This window comes from Hyperolius riggenbachi, chromosome 2, assembly GCF_040937935.1.
Source record: "Hyperolius riggenbachi isolate aHypRig1 chromosome 2, aHypRig1.pri, whole genome shotgun sequence".
NCBI lineage: Eukaryota > Metazoa > Chordata > Amphibia > Anura > Hyperoliidae > Hyperolius > Hyperolius riggenbachi.
Window position 1 is genome coordinate 103,035,434 of NC_090647.1, and position 17,961 is coordinate 103,053,394.

The window sequence follows — 17,961 nt, forward strand, 5'->3', positions numbered from 1 at the left end:
ATCCGCCCAGCTCCCTGGATCAGGTAGCCTAGTGGTTTTTTTTTTAATATATGAGCCCACCTTGGGCTCTTTTTAAAGTCTATGGCCAGACTCCATTGCAGTTCATGGCCATTATAACGTTTGCATTGTGAACCTAGCCTGAAGGGTTCTTCCAGGGTAAAAAAAAAAAAAACTCTGGACCACCCAGAGGCTTCCATCTACTTTTTTCTTGATGTTACAGGTTTGCTTTAAGAGGTATGACAAGTAAACTTTTAGGCCTTGTTCACAATATAAATCACCAGCACTATCACAAGCGCTGAGCAATTTTATTGAGCCTTTTTCAAAGAGCTTTCAAAGAGCTTTTCCTTGCACTTTGCACTTAGAAAAGCACTTTTGTAAGCGCTTTTCTAAGTGCTTTTGCTGAGCGAATCATTTTTTACACTTCCTGAACTCTTATTCTTCCTGAATAAATAAATAAATACATTTATTCATAAAAGCGCTCCGGAAATCAGCAGTCAAAGCACTTTTTCAGATGCTTTGCGATTTCCCTATATTTGTATTGAAGAGCAAACGCTCAGAAAATGGTACAGGTAGCACGTTTGCGATCAGAAAGAAAGCTCAACGCTTGTGTGAGAACACTCACATAGAGCAACATTGCACTAGCGTTTTAATGTGATTTTTAAAATTGCCAGCGAAAAAAAAAAAAAAAAAAAAAAAAAAAAAAAAAAATCGGAAACGCTCATAGTGTGAACAAGCCCTAAAGCCGAGCTCCATGCACATGTATAATCCTAGCCTTGTACAGTATATGCATTCAGTGACAGAACTTGTCTCTTGGCAGAGCCAGTCTTGACTACAGGTTCCTTGATCAGCTGTGTGTCAAATAAATTAGCTATTAAGAACCTGGCTAGGAGGCTCTTAACCTGCCTTCTGCACAGACTTCTACTGCTTGCTGTAGGCTGTAATCTTCTCAGAACTCAGTCTGAGCCCCATCCTCTGAAGTATGAACAAAAACTGAAAATGCAGAATCACTATCTATCTGCCTTCAGGGTACATAGCCAAGGGCCTGATGCACAAAGGAACGGCTGACATGCCCAGCTCCCCTGACATTAGCGTCAGTAAAAATTCTATGCATTACTTGCGCACAGCAAATTTATTACCCCTTCTTGTATTAGGCCCCAAATACCCCGTTTCCCCAAAATTAAGACATGCCCAGAAAGTAAGCCCTAGCAGGAATTTCGAGCATGCTCGAAATATAAGCCCTACACTGAAAGCAGGGCCGGTTCTAGACTTTTTGCTGCCTGAGGCAAACTTGTGAGGATGCTCCACCCACCCGATTTGGAATGATCGCACAGCACCCGACAATTTACTCTGCTTCAATTGATGTTCTTACATAACATGCTGCAGCTCAAGACAACAGTACACTGGCTGGCTGTCTTGTTCTCTTCCTACTCTGACTACATGCTGTTAGTGTAAACAAGTACAAAAATGCTGCCCCAGTAATGCCTGATGCAAATGTTTCACCATGCCTCATGAGAGAACCGGCCTTGGCTGAAATGAAGCCCTAACGGCAGTAAGGGGAAAAAGTATGGCAATTTGTGTTATTACTGGAACCGATGGTCTTGCAGATGAGACCATGGCTCTGTCATTAGGCCAATTGCTGCACTCACTGCTACTCAGTGAGTGCTGTGATTGGCCCAATAACAGAGCCATGGTCCCGCCTGTGAGACCATCGGCTCCAGTAGAAACACAAGTTGCTGTACTTCTTCCCCATAGGCCGAAGCTCATGGACACTGCGGCATGGAGCGGGGGGGGGGGGGGGGGGGGGAGAATAAAAGGAGGATGCAGGGGGACATCAGAGGACACCAGGAGGACAGCAGAAGTCAGTGGAGGACATAGTGGGACACAGGAGTACAGGGGATAGGAGGAGGAGGACACAGGGACAGAGGGGGACACCAGGAGGACACTAAAGGCACAAGTGCGACACAGACACACAAGTGGTGGATCAAGCAGAGGAAGAGGAGGCACAGTGAGGAAGGCTGGAGGACACACAGCACAGGAACTTGTGCGTTTATAGAAATATAAGACATCCCCTAAAACCCTGTCCTCAAGGCCCACCAACAGTACATAGCTTGCAGGAAGCCACAGACATGCACAGGTGAGATTATTAGTGTCTCGGTAGAGCTGATAACTACCTCTGTGGATTTCCACAAAACATGCACTGTTGGTGGGCCTTGAGGACAGAGTTGGGGAACACTGCCCTAAAATTAACAACTTTTGGAGCAAACATTTATATAAGACTCTGTATTATTTTTGGGGAAACACTGTTTCCAAAACAGAATTTTCAGCTGCAGATGCCACGTGTGACACACACACACACACACACACACACACACACACACACACACACACACACACACACTTTAACCACTGAGCTACCCGATGGTATATTTAGACCTGTTTCACCACCATGCAGGCATCTGATTAACAAGATTGTTAAAAGGTTACAGAAAGTACAATACAGTCCTGCCATTAGCCATTAAGGAAACGCTTTTGTTTAGGCCAAAGTTCATCTTTGTAGTTTCCCATTACAGTCACTGAAATAGTTGAAGGAGGAGTGGAATGCTTGCCAAACCTTAAGGGAAGCCCATAAGCAGCTGCTTTATCATGACCATAAAACAATATAAAGAAGATACTGTGCTGAGTCACGACAAAGAAAACATTGCTGCTTTACGGACATGGTGCATTGTACAGAAGTCACCCTATTTTGTGCTCACGATAATTATAGCAGGACTGCCTGGGGCGCCATAACCATTACTCTCTGTGCTAACTGCGATGTCATTTCATAATGCAGTACAGAGGAGTCTTCTATGTTATGATCATAAAACACAGTACAACAAACACACTGGTGGGTATTGGCAGGATGCCCAGGTGACATTGTCTAAGCCACCGGAAGGGACAAGTATTGTACGCTTATCATTAGCTACATCACATGCCACTCTATGTAAACATACACACTGACAGGACCAGCTTGCTCGCCAATCACACCACACCCTTCCTTCACGTGTGCTCACCCAGAGGAAAGACAGTCTATGCAGTACAACCTTCCTATGTCACCGGCCGGGTAATAGCCTGCCATGGTGGGGGGTCCAGCAGATAATCTCTCACAGCTAGTTGTGCTTAGACTTGTAGTGTCAAGCCAGGTTACAGGCTGTTAAAGTGAAACTAAGCTGAGAAGGATATGGATTTTCCCTTTTAAATAATACCAGTTGCCTGACTCTCTGCTGATCCTGTGTCTCTAAAGGGGGCCATACACTAGGCGACCAACCAACAAATCGACCATCCAATTCGATTATTATAAACGAATTGGATGAAAATTGGTGCTGCCAAGTGCATGCCCGACCGACAAAGCGACCAATTTCAAGACAGATATTGGCCGCACAGTCGATCGCGCATGTTGGAAAATTTCGTGCCGAGGTTGCTTAGTCGGGTGCACGATGGTCTATTTGCGAACAAGCGACGAGACGACGAAACCCCCGCCGCTGCAATGTATAAATGTATGCAGTGTGTAGTGCATTTATACATTACCTGTCCAGTGTTGGCCTCCACGCGGTTTCTGTCCATCCCCGAGTTCCGCATACACGCCAGCAGCGCTCTCTGACATCACGAAGGCGCATAGCGGCTGACGCTATGTGCCGCTAGCGTGTATGCGGCTGTTACCCGGCGAGGTGGACGGACACCGTGCAGAAGCTGCTACAGGACAGGTAATGTATAAATTCACTACATTATATACATTTATACATTTTGGGGGCAGCAGCGGGGCAGACGCGGCGGCTCAGCCGATTCCCTGATGATTTCATGCTAAAATCGGACGGGAATCGGTCTGTAGTGTATGGGCAGATTCGATTAGAGACAAATTCATCTCTAATCAGATTCGATTAGAGATAAAATTTGTCTCTTGGTCGAATCTGCCCATACTCGTTCTAATGTATGGGCACCTTAATACTTTTAGCCACAGCCCCTGAACAAGCATGCAGATGCAGATCAGGTGCTTTGACTGAAGTCAAACTGGATTAGCTGCATGCTTGTTTCAGGTCTGTGATTCAGCCACTACTGCAGCTAAAGAGATTAGCAGGACTGCCAGGCAACTGGTATTGTTTAAAAGGAAGCATCCATATCCCTCTCAGTTTAGGTGTATACACTACTGTACACTGTGCTGTGCAGGAGCAATGAAAGGCAGGCTATGTGTAATGTGGGTAGAAGTAAAACAGTGCAAGCTATAATGTAGACATTACTGAATTAAAAGCAGATAGTTACAGTGGAGGAAATTATTTGACCCCTCACTGATTTTGTAAGTTTGTCCAATGACAAAGAAATGAAAAGTCTCAGAACAGTATCATTTCAATGGTAGGTTTATTTTAACAGTGGCAGATAGCACATCAAAAGGAAAATCGAAAAAATAACCTTAAATAAAAGATAGCAACTGATTTGCATTTCATTGAGTGAAATAAGTTTTTGAACCCTCTAACAATAAAAGACTTAATACTTAGTGGAAAAACCCTTGTTTGCAAGCACAGAGGTCAAACGTTTCTTGTAATTGATGACCAAGTTTGCACACATTTTAGGAGGAATGTTGGTCCACTCCTCTTTGCAGATCATCTTTAAATCCCTAAGGTTTCGAAGCTGTCTCTGTGCAACTCTGAGCTTGAGCTCCCTCCATAGGTTTTCTATTGGATTAAGGTCCGGAGACGGACTAGGCCACTCCATGACCTTAATGTGCTTCTTCTTGAGCCACTCTTTTGTTGCCTTTGCTGTATGTTTTGGGTCATTGTCGCGCTGGAACACCCATCCACGACCCATTTTCAGTTTCCTGGCAGAGGGAAGGAGGTTGCCGTTCAGGATTTCACGATACATGGCTCCGTCCATTTTCCCGTTAATGCGATTAAGTTGTCCTGTGCCCTTAGCAGAAAAACACCCCCAAAGCAAAATGTTTCCACCACCATGCTTGACGGTGGGGACGGTGTTTTGGAGGTCATAGGCAGCATTTTTCTTCCTCCAAACACAGCGAGTTGAGTTAATGCCAAAGAGCTCTATTTTGGTCTCATCAGACCACAGCACCTTCTCCCAGTCACTCACAGAATCATTCAGGTGTTCATTGGCAAACTTCAGACGGGCCTGCACATGTGCCTTCCTGAGCAGGGGGACCTTGCGAGCCCTGCAGGGTTTTAATCCATTGCGGTGTAATGTGTTTCCAATGGTTTCCTTGGTGACTGTGGTCCCTGCTAATTTGAGGTCATTCACTAACTCCTCCCGTGTAGTTCTAGGATGCTTTTTCACCTTTCTCAGAACCATTGACACCCCACGAGGTGAGATCTTGCGTGGAGCCCCAGAGCGAGGTCGATTGATGGTCATTTTGTGCTCCTTCCATTTTCAAACAATCGCACCAACAGTTGTCACCTTCTCTCCCAGCTTCTTGCTAATGGTTTTGTAGCCCATTCCAGTCTTGTGCAGGTCTACAATTTTGTCTCTGACATCCTTGGACAGCTCTTTGGTCTTTCCCATGTTGGAGAGTTTGGAGTCTGCTTGATTGATTGATTCTGTGGACAGGTGTCTTTTATACAGGTGACTAGTTAAGACAGGTGTCCTTAATGAGTGTGACTAATTGAGTAGAAGTGTCTAACCACTCTGTGGGAGCCAGAACTCTTAATGGTTGGTAGGGGTTCAAAAACTTATTTCACTCAATGAAATGCAAATCAGTTGCTATCTTTTATTTAAGGTTATTTTTTCGATTTTCCTTTTGATGTGCTATCCGCCACTGTTAAAATAAACCTACCATTGAAATGATACTGTTCTGAGACTTTTCATTTCTTTGTCATTGGACAAACTTACAAAATCAGTGAGGGGTCAAATAATTATTTCCTCCACTGTATTTCAGACTGGTCTACATCTTCTGTTCTCCTGCAGGGTAATTAGAGCTAAAACCAATGTTTTTATTAAAGGACAAGTGAAGTGAGAAGAATCTGAAGGCTTCCATATATATTTTCTTTTAACACTTTAGCAGCCACATATAGCAAAGCCGGGGAAGTGTGCTTTCTCCCCTTTCGCAGGGAGCTTTCATATTTACCTGTTTCGGGCGGCTGGATGGTGTCTCCCATTCATCCACCGGCAGTGCTGCACTCCCGGCATCCTCTTCTGAGTTCTGATCACATGATATGACGTTATCATAACCCAGGAGATGGTGTCAGCATTGCAGCGCCGCCTGGTGGTGGAAGAGGGGTTCCATCACCTGTCACACTACCGGGCAAGAAATGTGGCTCAAGTGGCTCAATAAAAGGTAAGTCCAAGCAAAAAAAAAAAGTGTATTATTCTGGGAATTACTTGCTTTTCATATACTGTACTGTAATTCCTTCCACTCAGTCAAAGTCAGAGCACAGGAAGTGTGTTATTGTAACACTGTGCTTGGAATATGTTTTTTTTTAATCTTTGTAGTGAAAGTGGAGATACACTTTAATAAAGGTGTTGTATCTTTGCATAGGTGTTTGTATTTTGCTATAGTAGCTCCCGATAAAGCTATAACAGCACTTCTTGCTTGGGTATGACAACCAGAGTTAGTTCCTATGAAATGATTTCTCCTGTTGTCACGTGATTGCCAGTAAAACAATAAACTGACATCAGCCATTGGAATTCACTGTTGGCAGCAGAGTATTAGCAGTGAATTATATAATCACTAGGGATAATGGGAAAAGTAAAAAAAGTAGTACTCTATTCAATAGGCAGTTGATACAAGACCAGAGTCAACCCTTCCCATTTGATCTGCTGCTAGTTAAAGGGAGCCAGAGATGAACGATTCACACAAAATACACATATCAGTCGATAGCTTGTAAAGATTAAATGCTCTACCTGATAATTTCACCACTCTGGTGTGCCTTTTTGAGTGTTTTTTTATCTATTATTGCTCCAGAAAAAAATCCAATATGGCCGCCGGCTCATATCCCTTCTGCTCCCAGGTTATGAGCTGTTCTGGATGTGCTGTCTAGGCTCTATGAAACTATAGTCAAGCAGGGCTGCTGCTGCAGGCTTTCAACTTTATTATTTTGGTATGCTGTGTGGCTGCATGTAGGAAGTGTCTCATAGAAATGAAACTGCATACAGTAGATAATAATGATGACTGGCTGCACAGTGCACACAGATCACACAGCCACACTTGTCTGTTTTAGAGCTTCTTTCTGCAGGAGCAGCCCTTTGCATGTCATCAGCTCTGAGTATGCAAAGCAGGAAACCTGAGCCAGGAGGGGGCAGGCTTGGGCTTGAAAAGACTCCACAGAAGACTGACTCAGCTATAATGATTCCAGGTCAAACCTAGACTGAATGCTCAGTCTGGGATTTTTATGACAGCTGATAACTAAGCAGAGTAGAATGAAACTAAAAGCAGGGTAGGTGTTTACTGTCATGTTTCCACTGATAAATGTAATACAATACATGAAGGGTGCTTTGTCTCTGGTTCTCTTTAAATGTGGTAATGTTAGAAAAATTATGATGTCATCAAGGTAGCAAAAATCAAAAATTAAAGGAGCACTATGGCGAAAAATTGTAACATTTTAAATATGTGCAAACATATACAAATAAGAAGTACGTTTTTTCCAGAGTAAAATAAGCCATAAATTACTTTTCTCCCATGTTGTTGTCACTTACAGTAGGGAATAGTAATCTGACAGAAGCGACAGGTTTTGGGCTAGCCCATCTCTTCATGGGGGATTCTCAGGGATTTATTTATTTTCAAAAGCACCTAGTGAATGCCAGTTGCTCTGTCCAACTGCCAAAAAACTGTGTAGCGAGCAGGGAAGTTGGTCAGCATCATTGTTTAAATCCTTTTTAGGGAATATCTTTATAAAGAATAAAAGCTTTGCTGAGAATCCCCTATTAAGTGATGGACTAGTCTAAAACCTGTCGCTTCTTTCAGATTTCTACTACCTACTGTAAGTGACAGCAACATGGGAGAAAAGTAATTTATGGCTCATTTTACTCTGGAAAAACATGCTTCTTATTTGTCTATGTTTGCATATATTTTACATTTTACAATTTTTTTGCCATAGTGCCCCTTTAAGCTATCTGAAAGCTTTAGATTCTAAAAGTTTTCAAGCTAATCTAATCAGAGGGGGGAAAAATGTGTATGGGGGAATTTTTTGGAACTCAGAGTTCCTGTTTAAAGAGGAACTTCAGCCTAAAAAAAATAATGTCATTAAGTTACGTTATGTTAATTAAAATAGATAGGCAATATAATCTCTTACTCACCTTGTTTTAAAAGAACAGGCAAATGTTTGATTTCATGAGGGCAGCCATCTTTTTGGTGAAAGGAGGTGACAGGGAGCATCAGACACAGTTCCAACTGTCCTGTGTGCTGATCACCCCTCCCAGTTGCTAGGCAACGTGAACAACATCATAAGAAATCCCATCATGCTTTGCACAGCATCAGGGGAAAAAAGCCCATGCAGTTTTCTTTGATGGGTGGAGCTTAGCTAACAATGCAGCTAAAAATGATGCTTTGGTAAGAAAAACAAAGTTCTGATGCTGTGAAACTGTTAAACACCAAGCCTTTTCAGTTCTGCTGAGTAGATTTTTAGTCCGGAGGTTCACTTTAACGTCTTCAAAAATGGAGGAAGAAGGGATGTCCTGGAACTCAACAGGCCTGTCCCTCTACATAAAGGAGCAGAGGTGGTAGAAGGCAGCCTGTAGTGGCCATAATACATCACTTTGATATGTAAAATGAAAGACTACGTTTTTTTTATAGTCCTAGTTTACCCTTGTTACTTATAACAGCATTCATAGCCTCTTGGCACTCCCTCATCCCTCGAGTCCCACACAAGTCACAAGCTACTCGCAGTAATTAGGAGGCGGGCCATCAGCAATCCCCAACACATCTCCCTTGTCATAAGCCTGAGTGACAAATTGGGGTGTTCTCAAAAGCTTGCCACTGAAAATATACATGGCTAGTAAAAGCTATCACCAGTACATTTTCTCTCTAATATGATTTATGATTAACGTAGTGCCACATATTTTTAGGCTGGGTTCACAGTGGCACAAAAGAAGTACAATTTAGCAGAACAAACTGAATAAGATGCAAATGGATCCTATGAAAAGCAATATGATCTGTTCACATTAGTCCATTCAGAACGGATCTGTTCGGTCCAGTTTGGGACCTGTACAAGTTTCCTGGATTGGCCAGACAAAAATGATGGCAACGTCCTCCTACGCTGCTTCCACCACTGCTCAATCCACTGCACAGAAAAAGCGCCCATATACAGATCCGTAAGCCCCATCAGAAGCATCAGGCTACAACTGGTTTGCAATAGACCAATGGGAATTCTCCCTCCCCAGAGAGGATTCTCATTGGTTCACTGAGTGGTGGACCAATGAAAAACCTCCCTGGTACTCGGGGAGGATTCCGATTGGTCTTTTACAAACCAACGGGAGACTGATGCTTCTGATGGGGCTCTGAAATATGTATACCAGTGCGTCTCCCGTGTAGTTAACCCAAGCCATGGAACACAAATGTCCTGAGCTGGTGTTGATGCGAAACCCAAAACGGAAAACTAGAGGAGAACCTGATGCCACTGTAACAAACTGTACCGTTTAATCGGAAACTGATCAACTTTTAAAAATAGAACCTGGCCTACGTCTCAGTACTGCAGCCACAGCTTCAGTAAAACAGTCAGAAAACTGAAGTTTTCATGCCAGCAGTTGTAACCTCATCAATCTCTCATTACAAATGTATGGTTATATTAAAAGAGAACTTCAGTATGTGCTAAATCTAAACATACCCCTAATTATAATGATTATTGCAAATCTTTGCATACTGTTTATCTCTCGTTTATAATATATAATGCTTTGAAATATTGTTTCTGCTGTTAATAACCATGTACTTCACGGAATGTATGTACAGTTAGTTGACTTTCAGAAACTCACACTTCCTACTGTGTTAACAAGTTCTCTACGACGCCCTATGCCAAGAGTCCAGCTTGCGTACAGCAGCCCCCGACAGACCGCCAGGTATCACTGGAAATTGCCATGGAAAATACATTTTTGCTCATCACTACTTCTGACACCTTAAAATTAGCTGGAGGGAAAGGGTTTAAAGGACAACTGGAGAGAGAGGGCTATGGAGGCTGCCATATTTATTTCCTTTTAAGCAATACTAGTTGACTAGCTGTCCTGCTGATCCTCTGCTTCTAATACTTTTAGCCATAGACCCTGAACAAGCATTCAGCAGAACAGATGTTTCTGACATTTGTCAGATCTGACAAGATTAGCTGAATGCTTGTTTCTGGCATTATTCAGACACTACTGCAGCAAAACAGACCAACAGGGCTGCCATGCAACTGAGATTGTTTAAAAGGAAATCAAAATGGCAGCCTCCATGGCCATCTTGCTACAGTAGTCCTTTAAAACTTGTGCTGGTGAAAACATAACATCTTATTCCAGCTCAATGTCCAAACTAATACGTCACATAGTGCTCCTTTAAAAAGATATATATATATATATATATATATATATATATAGATAGATAGATAGATAGATAGATAGATAGATAGATAGATAGATAGATAGATAGATAGATAGATAGATAGATAGATAGATAGATAGATAGATATTGCTTCAAGTTAGACTTTTACTTGTTAGCCATCTTTTTTTTCCTAATTACAATAATGAACTGTAAATGTTTTTTTTACCCACTATAGAAGCCAGAACTGTCAAGGTATATGAGTCACATCTTTCCAAAGGGCTTATCAGATTTGTAGCCATAATATTGAATATTAATTTTATAAAGTGGCCACACACCATACATTTTTTTCTATATTTTTTTTTTAAATAATGAATTCAATCAATGTTTCCTCAATTATGGAAAAACATGATTGAAAGCTCTGAAAAAATGCTTAAGTCTATAAATCTTGATTTTGACTATCTTCCCTACGCCATTCAATTTTCATAAACATTCACCAGAAGAATCTGCTACTTGTCACCTAGTTTTATAAAAATAGAAAAAATAAACACAGGAAATTTTGTTTAGATTTCTCAAATGAATATAAAAAAGTGATTTTTCTGTTCGCTTTTATTGAATTGTAAACTTTGGTAATTTATTGTATGGTGTGTGGCCATCATAACAGTTAATCCAGTTATCAGTTCTAGCCTTGAAATCTTGTAGTCCTCATACAAAGATTTTTACATAATGATAATTCCGGTGTGGTGAAATTTTTTGCAACTTTATCAGATTTTGCAACCGGTTGCACTTATTTATACGTATAGCTATCAGAAAGTGCAACCTAGCCATTGACTTTAACCTATCTGTATCAGAAAATGCAACCCAACCAAACCCTATTCTCACACAGAACCCTCCCCTCTTGCTCAACTAATAACCCCCCCCTGGAGGGAACAATCCCCCCTCTTGCTCAACTAATAACCCCCCCTGGAGGGAACAATCCCCCCTCTTGCTCAACTAATAACCCCCCCCCAGGGATCAATCCCCCCTCTTGCTCAACTAATAACCCCCCCTGGAGGGAACAATCCACCCTGTTGCTCAACTAATAACCCCCCCTGGAGGGAACAATCCCCCCTCTTCCTCAACTAATAACCCCCCACCCCCCGAGGAAACAATCCCCCCTCTTGCTCAACTAATAACCCCCCCTGGAGGGAACAATCCCCCTTCTAGCTCAATGGGATCTGTGGTTGCAAAAAATTACAGGCGTGTTAACAGAGAGGAGCCACGCCTACACAGTCATACACTGTCCTCTATGGCAAGTTGCAAAATATGATAGGTAGCAAAAATTTTCACTACACCGGCACTTGTAGATTGCAGATATAAAGTCAAATTAAAAACTCATTTCTACTCTCCACCTGCTTTTGATATTTATTATACACACGTAACAGAGGATGGAAATTCTGTGACTTCCCTGCAGGCCTGCGCCCAGGGGCTTGGCTCTCAGTCATGTCATGCTATGAAGCTATCTGTACGAACATGATCCACTCACCCAGTCGCATGGCAACCCCACACACAGCTATACAATGTGATTGTATGTCTACAGAGCACAGACCTGCTTAGGACCACCGCTGGCTGCTGCTGCCGCCTCTTCTCTCCCACCTCTCGTGTCAGGAAGAGCCGGCGCTTCCGTACTGGGCTGCCCAGCGGTGACAAAGCTCCGCTACCATGGCAACAGCCGTGAGTGACATGAGGGAGGAGGCACCAGTAGGCGGAGCTAACACAGAACACACAGACACTGTAAACAAAACCAAACTTTATTGAGAGCAGGACACGTGCTCCGGGTGCCACAAGTGACAGCTCAGCGGATGTTCAGGGCGTAGCAGACGGTCTGAGCGTTCCTGCCACACGTAAGATGGCCGCCAGGACGTGCGTTGGTTGCATTGAAGGGATATTTTTGAAAACGTGACTTTGTTTCCGGGTTGAGGATTTCTGGAAGACGCTATATTTGGGTGGATTTTTTGAAAATTAACCATTTGCTTCCGGGTGAAGGATGGCTGCAAGAAGTTTTATTTGGGTATGTTTTGTTGTGTTTTATTTCCGTATTTCTATAGAAGTGCAATTACGTGGATCTCAAAACCTTAGCAGCTGTCACCTGCTGCTGGATAAGATTATGTAGCATGGCTGCACCTTGTATTATACGTCCCAGCTGTGCAGTACTGTGGAATGAAGTGAAGCAGATGCCAGATCAAGGATTCTGATTGGTCACTCTGAGCAGTTGCTCCACATTAGTACAAACTTTGCTACACTTTGCCTTTGTTTGGTAAATCTGCCCACTATTCTGGGGCTGAACTGCCTTTCCAGCTTCATACCTCCTAGACTTTCTGACATGAGAGAATGATAATGAATTTAGAAAGATGAGACCCCTTGTAGATGGAACAATATGTGGACACAAGACACACCTCCAGACTTGACTTCATGCCTGGTTTAAATCACAGCCAGGACACTATCTGCACAGAGTTTGTAGTTACTCCGTGTCTGTATGGGTTTCCTCCAGACACCCCAGTTTCATTCTGTCCTTGCATGCCGCCGTGATCCTCCGTTAGGTGGCCCGATAAATCTCCCAGTCAGCGCATTCTGGCCATGCATGCCCCCTGTCGCACTCCCGTGGCAGGGTGGCTAGGAGCGTCTTCCAAGATGTATCTGTCCTCTCTGCCCTCTCTGTTCTGGCACTATGACTCCCGGTAATCCGGTCAGCCCCCAGTCGCGGGTTCTGCGCATGCGAGGCTCAGCCGCATGCACCCACGTCCCCAGGACCATTCTGCACCTGCGCAGGAGCGCAACGAGGGGTGTGCGTGCATGCGCAGAATTACTGGGAGGCAAGAATGGAGGGGGCGACGAAGAGAATGGCAAGGAAGGCTATGGTGCTCATGGGGCTGGAGGTAGCCCCAGGTAAGTATAAATAAAGCCCAGTGTACCATCTCTGGGTCACTTTAAGTGAACACTACTTAGACAGTTTCAGCCCAAGTTTAAAGAGGAACTGTAACATAAAAAGATCCCCTGGGGGGTACTCACCTCGGGTGGGGGAAGCCTCCGGATCCTAATGAGGCTTCCCACGCCGTCCTCCATCCGTCAGGGGTCTCGCTGCAGCCCTCCGTGGAGTCCGGGCAGCGGTGACGTCAATATTTACCTTCCTGGCTCCTGCGCAGGCGCTCTGACGGCTGTCGGCTCCGAACTACACGGAAATACCCGATCGCCGTCGGGTCCGCTCTACTGCGCAGGCGCAAGTTTCCTGCGCCTGCGCAGTAGAGCGGACCCGAATGAGATCGGGTATTTCCGTGTAGTTCGGAATGGAAAGCCGCCACAGCGCCCCCGCTGGAGCCAGGAAAGGTAAATATTGAAATGACAGTCGGCACAGTCGCCGGCTGTTCGGAGGGCTGCGGAGAGACCCCCGTGGGACAGAGGACGGCGTGGGAAGCCTCATTAGGATCCGGAGGCTTCCCCCACCCGAGGTGAGTACCCCCCAGGGGATCTTTTGAATGTTACAGAGTCTCTTTAAGGTTACGTTCACATTAGTGTGGTGCAGCGTAACTGCTGCACTGTAATGCCCCATTCACACTTAGAAACGCAAAACGCCTGAGATTTGTTCCGCCGTTTCAGTGCTATAGAAGCGCTAAACGCGATCGCGGCAAAATCGCTGCAGTGTTAAGTGATTTTTCTGCGTGAAATCGTGGAAAAAATCACTGAACACTGCGGCGATTTTGCCGCAATCGCGTTTAGCGCTTTTATAGCACTGAAACGCGATCGCCGAGAAATCGCCTGAAAATGGTGCAGGCGACGTGTTTGCGTTTCGCGTTTTTGCCCGTCTTAGGGTGATTTGCGGCTATTAGTGAAAATCGCCCAAGTAAGAACGGGCCCATAGGGTTTCATTACGCTAGCGCTTTTAAAAAGCGCTAGCAATTGAGTGTTTTGCCGAAATCGCGGCAAAACGCTCTAGTGTGAACGGGGCCTTACACTGCTTTCTGCACTGCAATGCTCCACCTATGAGGCGTTCACAATGCTGACAGTGTGGTATACCTGGATGCAGCATCCCTTCCCTATACAGCATGTTACTGCAAGAAGCACAGGACAGTGAAGAATACTTTTCATTGACTATGCTTCACTATATGCAATGCGCATTGCAACTTTTCCATTGCGTTCCTGGGAACGGAGGGAATGCAACAACCACTGTGTTCAAAGCTCAAGAGATTTAAAATGCAATTACAGTCTAGCACACAACAAACTTTTTTTTTTAAAGTTTTCCAAAACCTTATTTCATGTATAGTTTACCTACTTACTTTTAGTTAAAAGCCATGTTGTCTGTATGAAAATCACTGCCCCCTTTCTCCCCCTTTTTACAGCGAGTTTGAACAAGACCATCTGTCTTACACAGCATTGTAATATTTTGTTTAAACTGACAGATTTGTAATCAGGAAAATACTAGCAGTGTGCTCCTTGCAAGCCATAGGGTTGATGCACAAAGCAGCTGTAATATTGCTGTGCGCCAACAGCGCACATAAATATTACCGTTATGCTATTAGCGGTTGTAGCAACCAGGACAGTTTATGAAACCTCCAATGACTTCAGGTACCCAAAATGGCTTAGACTCCTTAGTCTAATACTTACCAGGGCTGTGGATTTGGTACAAAAATCATCCGACTCCTCAGTTTATGAAACCACCGACTCAAACTCTGACTCCACAGCCCTGGTAGCAACGCTTGAGTTACTTGAGTACCGCGGATAGTGTCAATAGTGTAACTCACAGTAAATTGTCTGCGCTCAGCAATATTACCGCTGCATTATTCATCAAACCCAATGTAGCTTGTATATTTCTCTTAAAGCCCAATCTACACGATACGATTCTATTTACGATTCGATGTCCGATCATGATTCAATTTGATTTGCCATTGCAAAACAATGGCAAATCGAATCAGGATCGAACATGTTAGATTTAATCGAATCGTAAATAGAATCGTAATCGTATCGTGTAGATTGGGCTTTATACCCTTGGAGAAGTGAGAACAATTTGGGAAACTCAGTATTGCGAGAAAGATCAGTGGCTAATAAAGCGTCAAGGGAAATATAAAAGTAAATTTATTAACCCTTTTTAAAACTAGTATGCATGATTAAAGAATGCAGCTGTGGCTCTCAGTCTTATTATTCAGCAGCCAAAGGGTAAATTTTATTTCCCTTACAACACAAAATGCCCATAGATTATACTGAAAATGTCCTTTTTCTAATAACAAACCTGAGCTCTTAGAAATTATAATGGTGTTGGAGTATCATGTAACGTTTGACTGTTATTCCATATGGCAAATAAACCAAATGTATAAGTGGAGTAAATCTCTTGATTTGCAAGGAGTTAAAGTGTACCTGAGATGAATGGACAAAAGGATGTTTACTTACCTGGGGCTTCTTCCAGCCCCTGTAATTAGTCTCTCCCTCAATGTGCTCTCCGTTCCCCTCTGTTGTTGTACTGTCAGCCCAGTAAAGCCCTCAACTCAGCTCAGTTGTTGACTTCTGCGCATGCGTGGTCCTGGGCCGTGCGCACCACCCGATCGCGCTCCCATGGCAGGTTGCTCTGAGTATGCTTGCTCTGCCTTATATGCTGGTCATTTGCTTGATTTGGTGAAATATTGTTCCATAGGGTACCTGAAACTCCCTCCTGAATGACCAGCCATACCACCCAAAATCAGCATGCTAGTGTCAGTTGCTCAGGGAAAGAACGGGATCCTGCCAGTAGGTTCTCTTAAGGCCTGAACACTACCATGTGGAAGTGGTAATGATTACACTAGTAATATTCCCAGATCCATTAGCCAGGATATTAAGCGTCTTCAGGGCATACAGAAGTCCCATTAGTGTATGTAAAGAGTGGAACAGTTTGTCCAAGATAGCATAAATCCATAATACAACTCTGAATGAACTCTGCTTTAATTTAGCCATTGATTCTTCAAAGGGATAATGCTGAAAACTGTATTAGACAGGATAATAATAGAATTGAATCCCTGAAACAATATGCAGTGCTGATTTTCAAAGACCTAAGGATAGCAACAAAACATTTGTAGAGCTTTCCTTCTATAGGACCCAAAGCAAATAGGCTTGTGTCAGATCACTACATAGCTGCGGTTTGTAATGTGTTATGGCGAAATAGTGTATTGGAATGGCCGGAGTCCATAGGTCATTGCCACCTCAAGATGCAGATTTTAAAGCGAGAAAGAAAAAGTTAATTATCTATGACCTCTTCAACCCCTCAACTGCTGCTCCACTCCATGTGCAAGTACAGTCACACCTGCACAGTAGCGGTTTTGTGCAACAGCGTAGGCATTGCCATACTTGCACACAGAGTGGGGAGTGCGGCCAAGAGAAAATATCTGATAACCTTCCCCTCTGCTTTCAACCAGGCCACTGTACTTCCCCTGCTGAAACCCTCACTCGTCCCCTCCCTACCCTCCAACTACTGCTCAATCTCCCTCTTCCTTTTTTGTCCTGAAGCTCCCTAAGGGCCCTTTTCCACTATAAAATGTGATCGCGATTCCGATCGCAATCGCGTTTCAATTTCCACCATGCGATTGCGATTGAGCTACTATACTCATTATAGTACAGCTCAATCGCATACAAAACGCGGCAGGACGACGATTGCGCTTTGACCAAAATCGCATCGCAATCGGATCGCACTAATGGAAATTGCTGCTGCAGTTTCCATTAGTTTAATGTACCTTGCGATCAGAATCAAATCGCAAATCGCAGGCTAGTGGAAAAGGGCCCTAAATGTCTGGTCCACAGACACATCACCCACTGATTCCGTGCCAATTCCCTACTCGACCTGCTACAATCCAGATTCTGTCCTACCCAGTCAACAGAAACGGGCCCATATGCAATTTACTTTTTTCTCCTAGGAGAACATTTTTCATCTTCTGTAAAAAAGAGAGAAATCGAGAGCCCAATATGGTGTAGTATGTCAGAGATACGAAGGGAAATGAATAAGTGAGATGGTTATACTCACAAACATGGGTTACCGCTCAGGCAACCACTGTATAGGCAGGTGAGGAGATTAGACCTGTCCTCACTCAGGATTAAGAAGTCGCTCTCTGTAGATCAGAAAAAAATGGGGTAGGGTCACCCCTCCACCTGGGGTGGACTCAAGTATACTGGTAGGTGATCAGAGGCGCCGGCAGAATAAAATTAATATAAAATTGTTAAAAATTGCCAGGAGGGAAAGTGGTGGACTTCCCCTCAATAATTAGACACCAAGGTCTGTCATCAAATCAAACGAATACATTTATTCAATAGTACCCCAAAATCTGCAACGCGTTTTGTGAAAACAGACCCACTTCTTCAGGCAATAAAACGGGGACAACAAACACAGCAATCAATGTGCAGTGAATTTAGCACCTCGTTTTATTGCCTGAAGAAGTGGGTCTGTTCCCACGAAACGCGTTGCAGATTTTGGGGTACTATTGAATAAATGTATTTGT

At 43.7% G+C, this 17,961-nt stretch overlaps 2 protein-coding genes across 3 annotated transcripts in view; one reads left to right on the plus strand and one right to left on the minus strand.

Annotated features, from left to right (window-relative positions):
• The window catches only part of CAB39L (calcium binding protein 39 like), a 166,894-nt gene extending 154,715 nt beyond the window's left edge, over window positions 1–12,179 (minus strand). The window contains exon 1 of the mRNA XM_068267132.1: window positions 12,063–12,179. The gene's annotated coding sequence lies outside the window, so the exon portion shown is untranslated. The remainder of the gene's footprint in view (window positions 1–12,062) is intronic.
• Window positions 12,180–12,287: 108 nt separating this feature from the next.
• Window positions 12,288–17,961, plus strand: part of SETDB2 (SET domain bifurcated histone lysine methyltransferase 2) — a 73,989-nt gene continuing 68,315 nt past the window's right edge. For both annotated transcript variants that reach the window (XM_068267135.1, XM_068267136.1), the window contains exon 1: window positions 12,288–12,524. The gene's annotated coding sequence lies outside the window, so the exon portion shown is untranslated. The remainder of the gene's footprint in view (window positions 12,525–17,961) is intronic.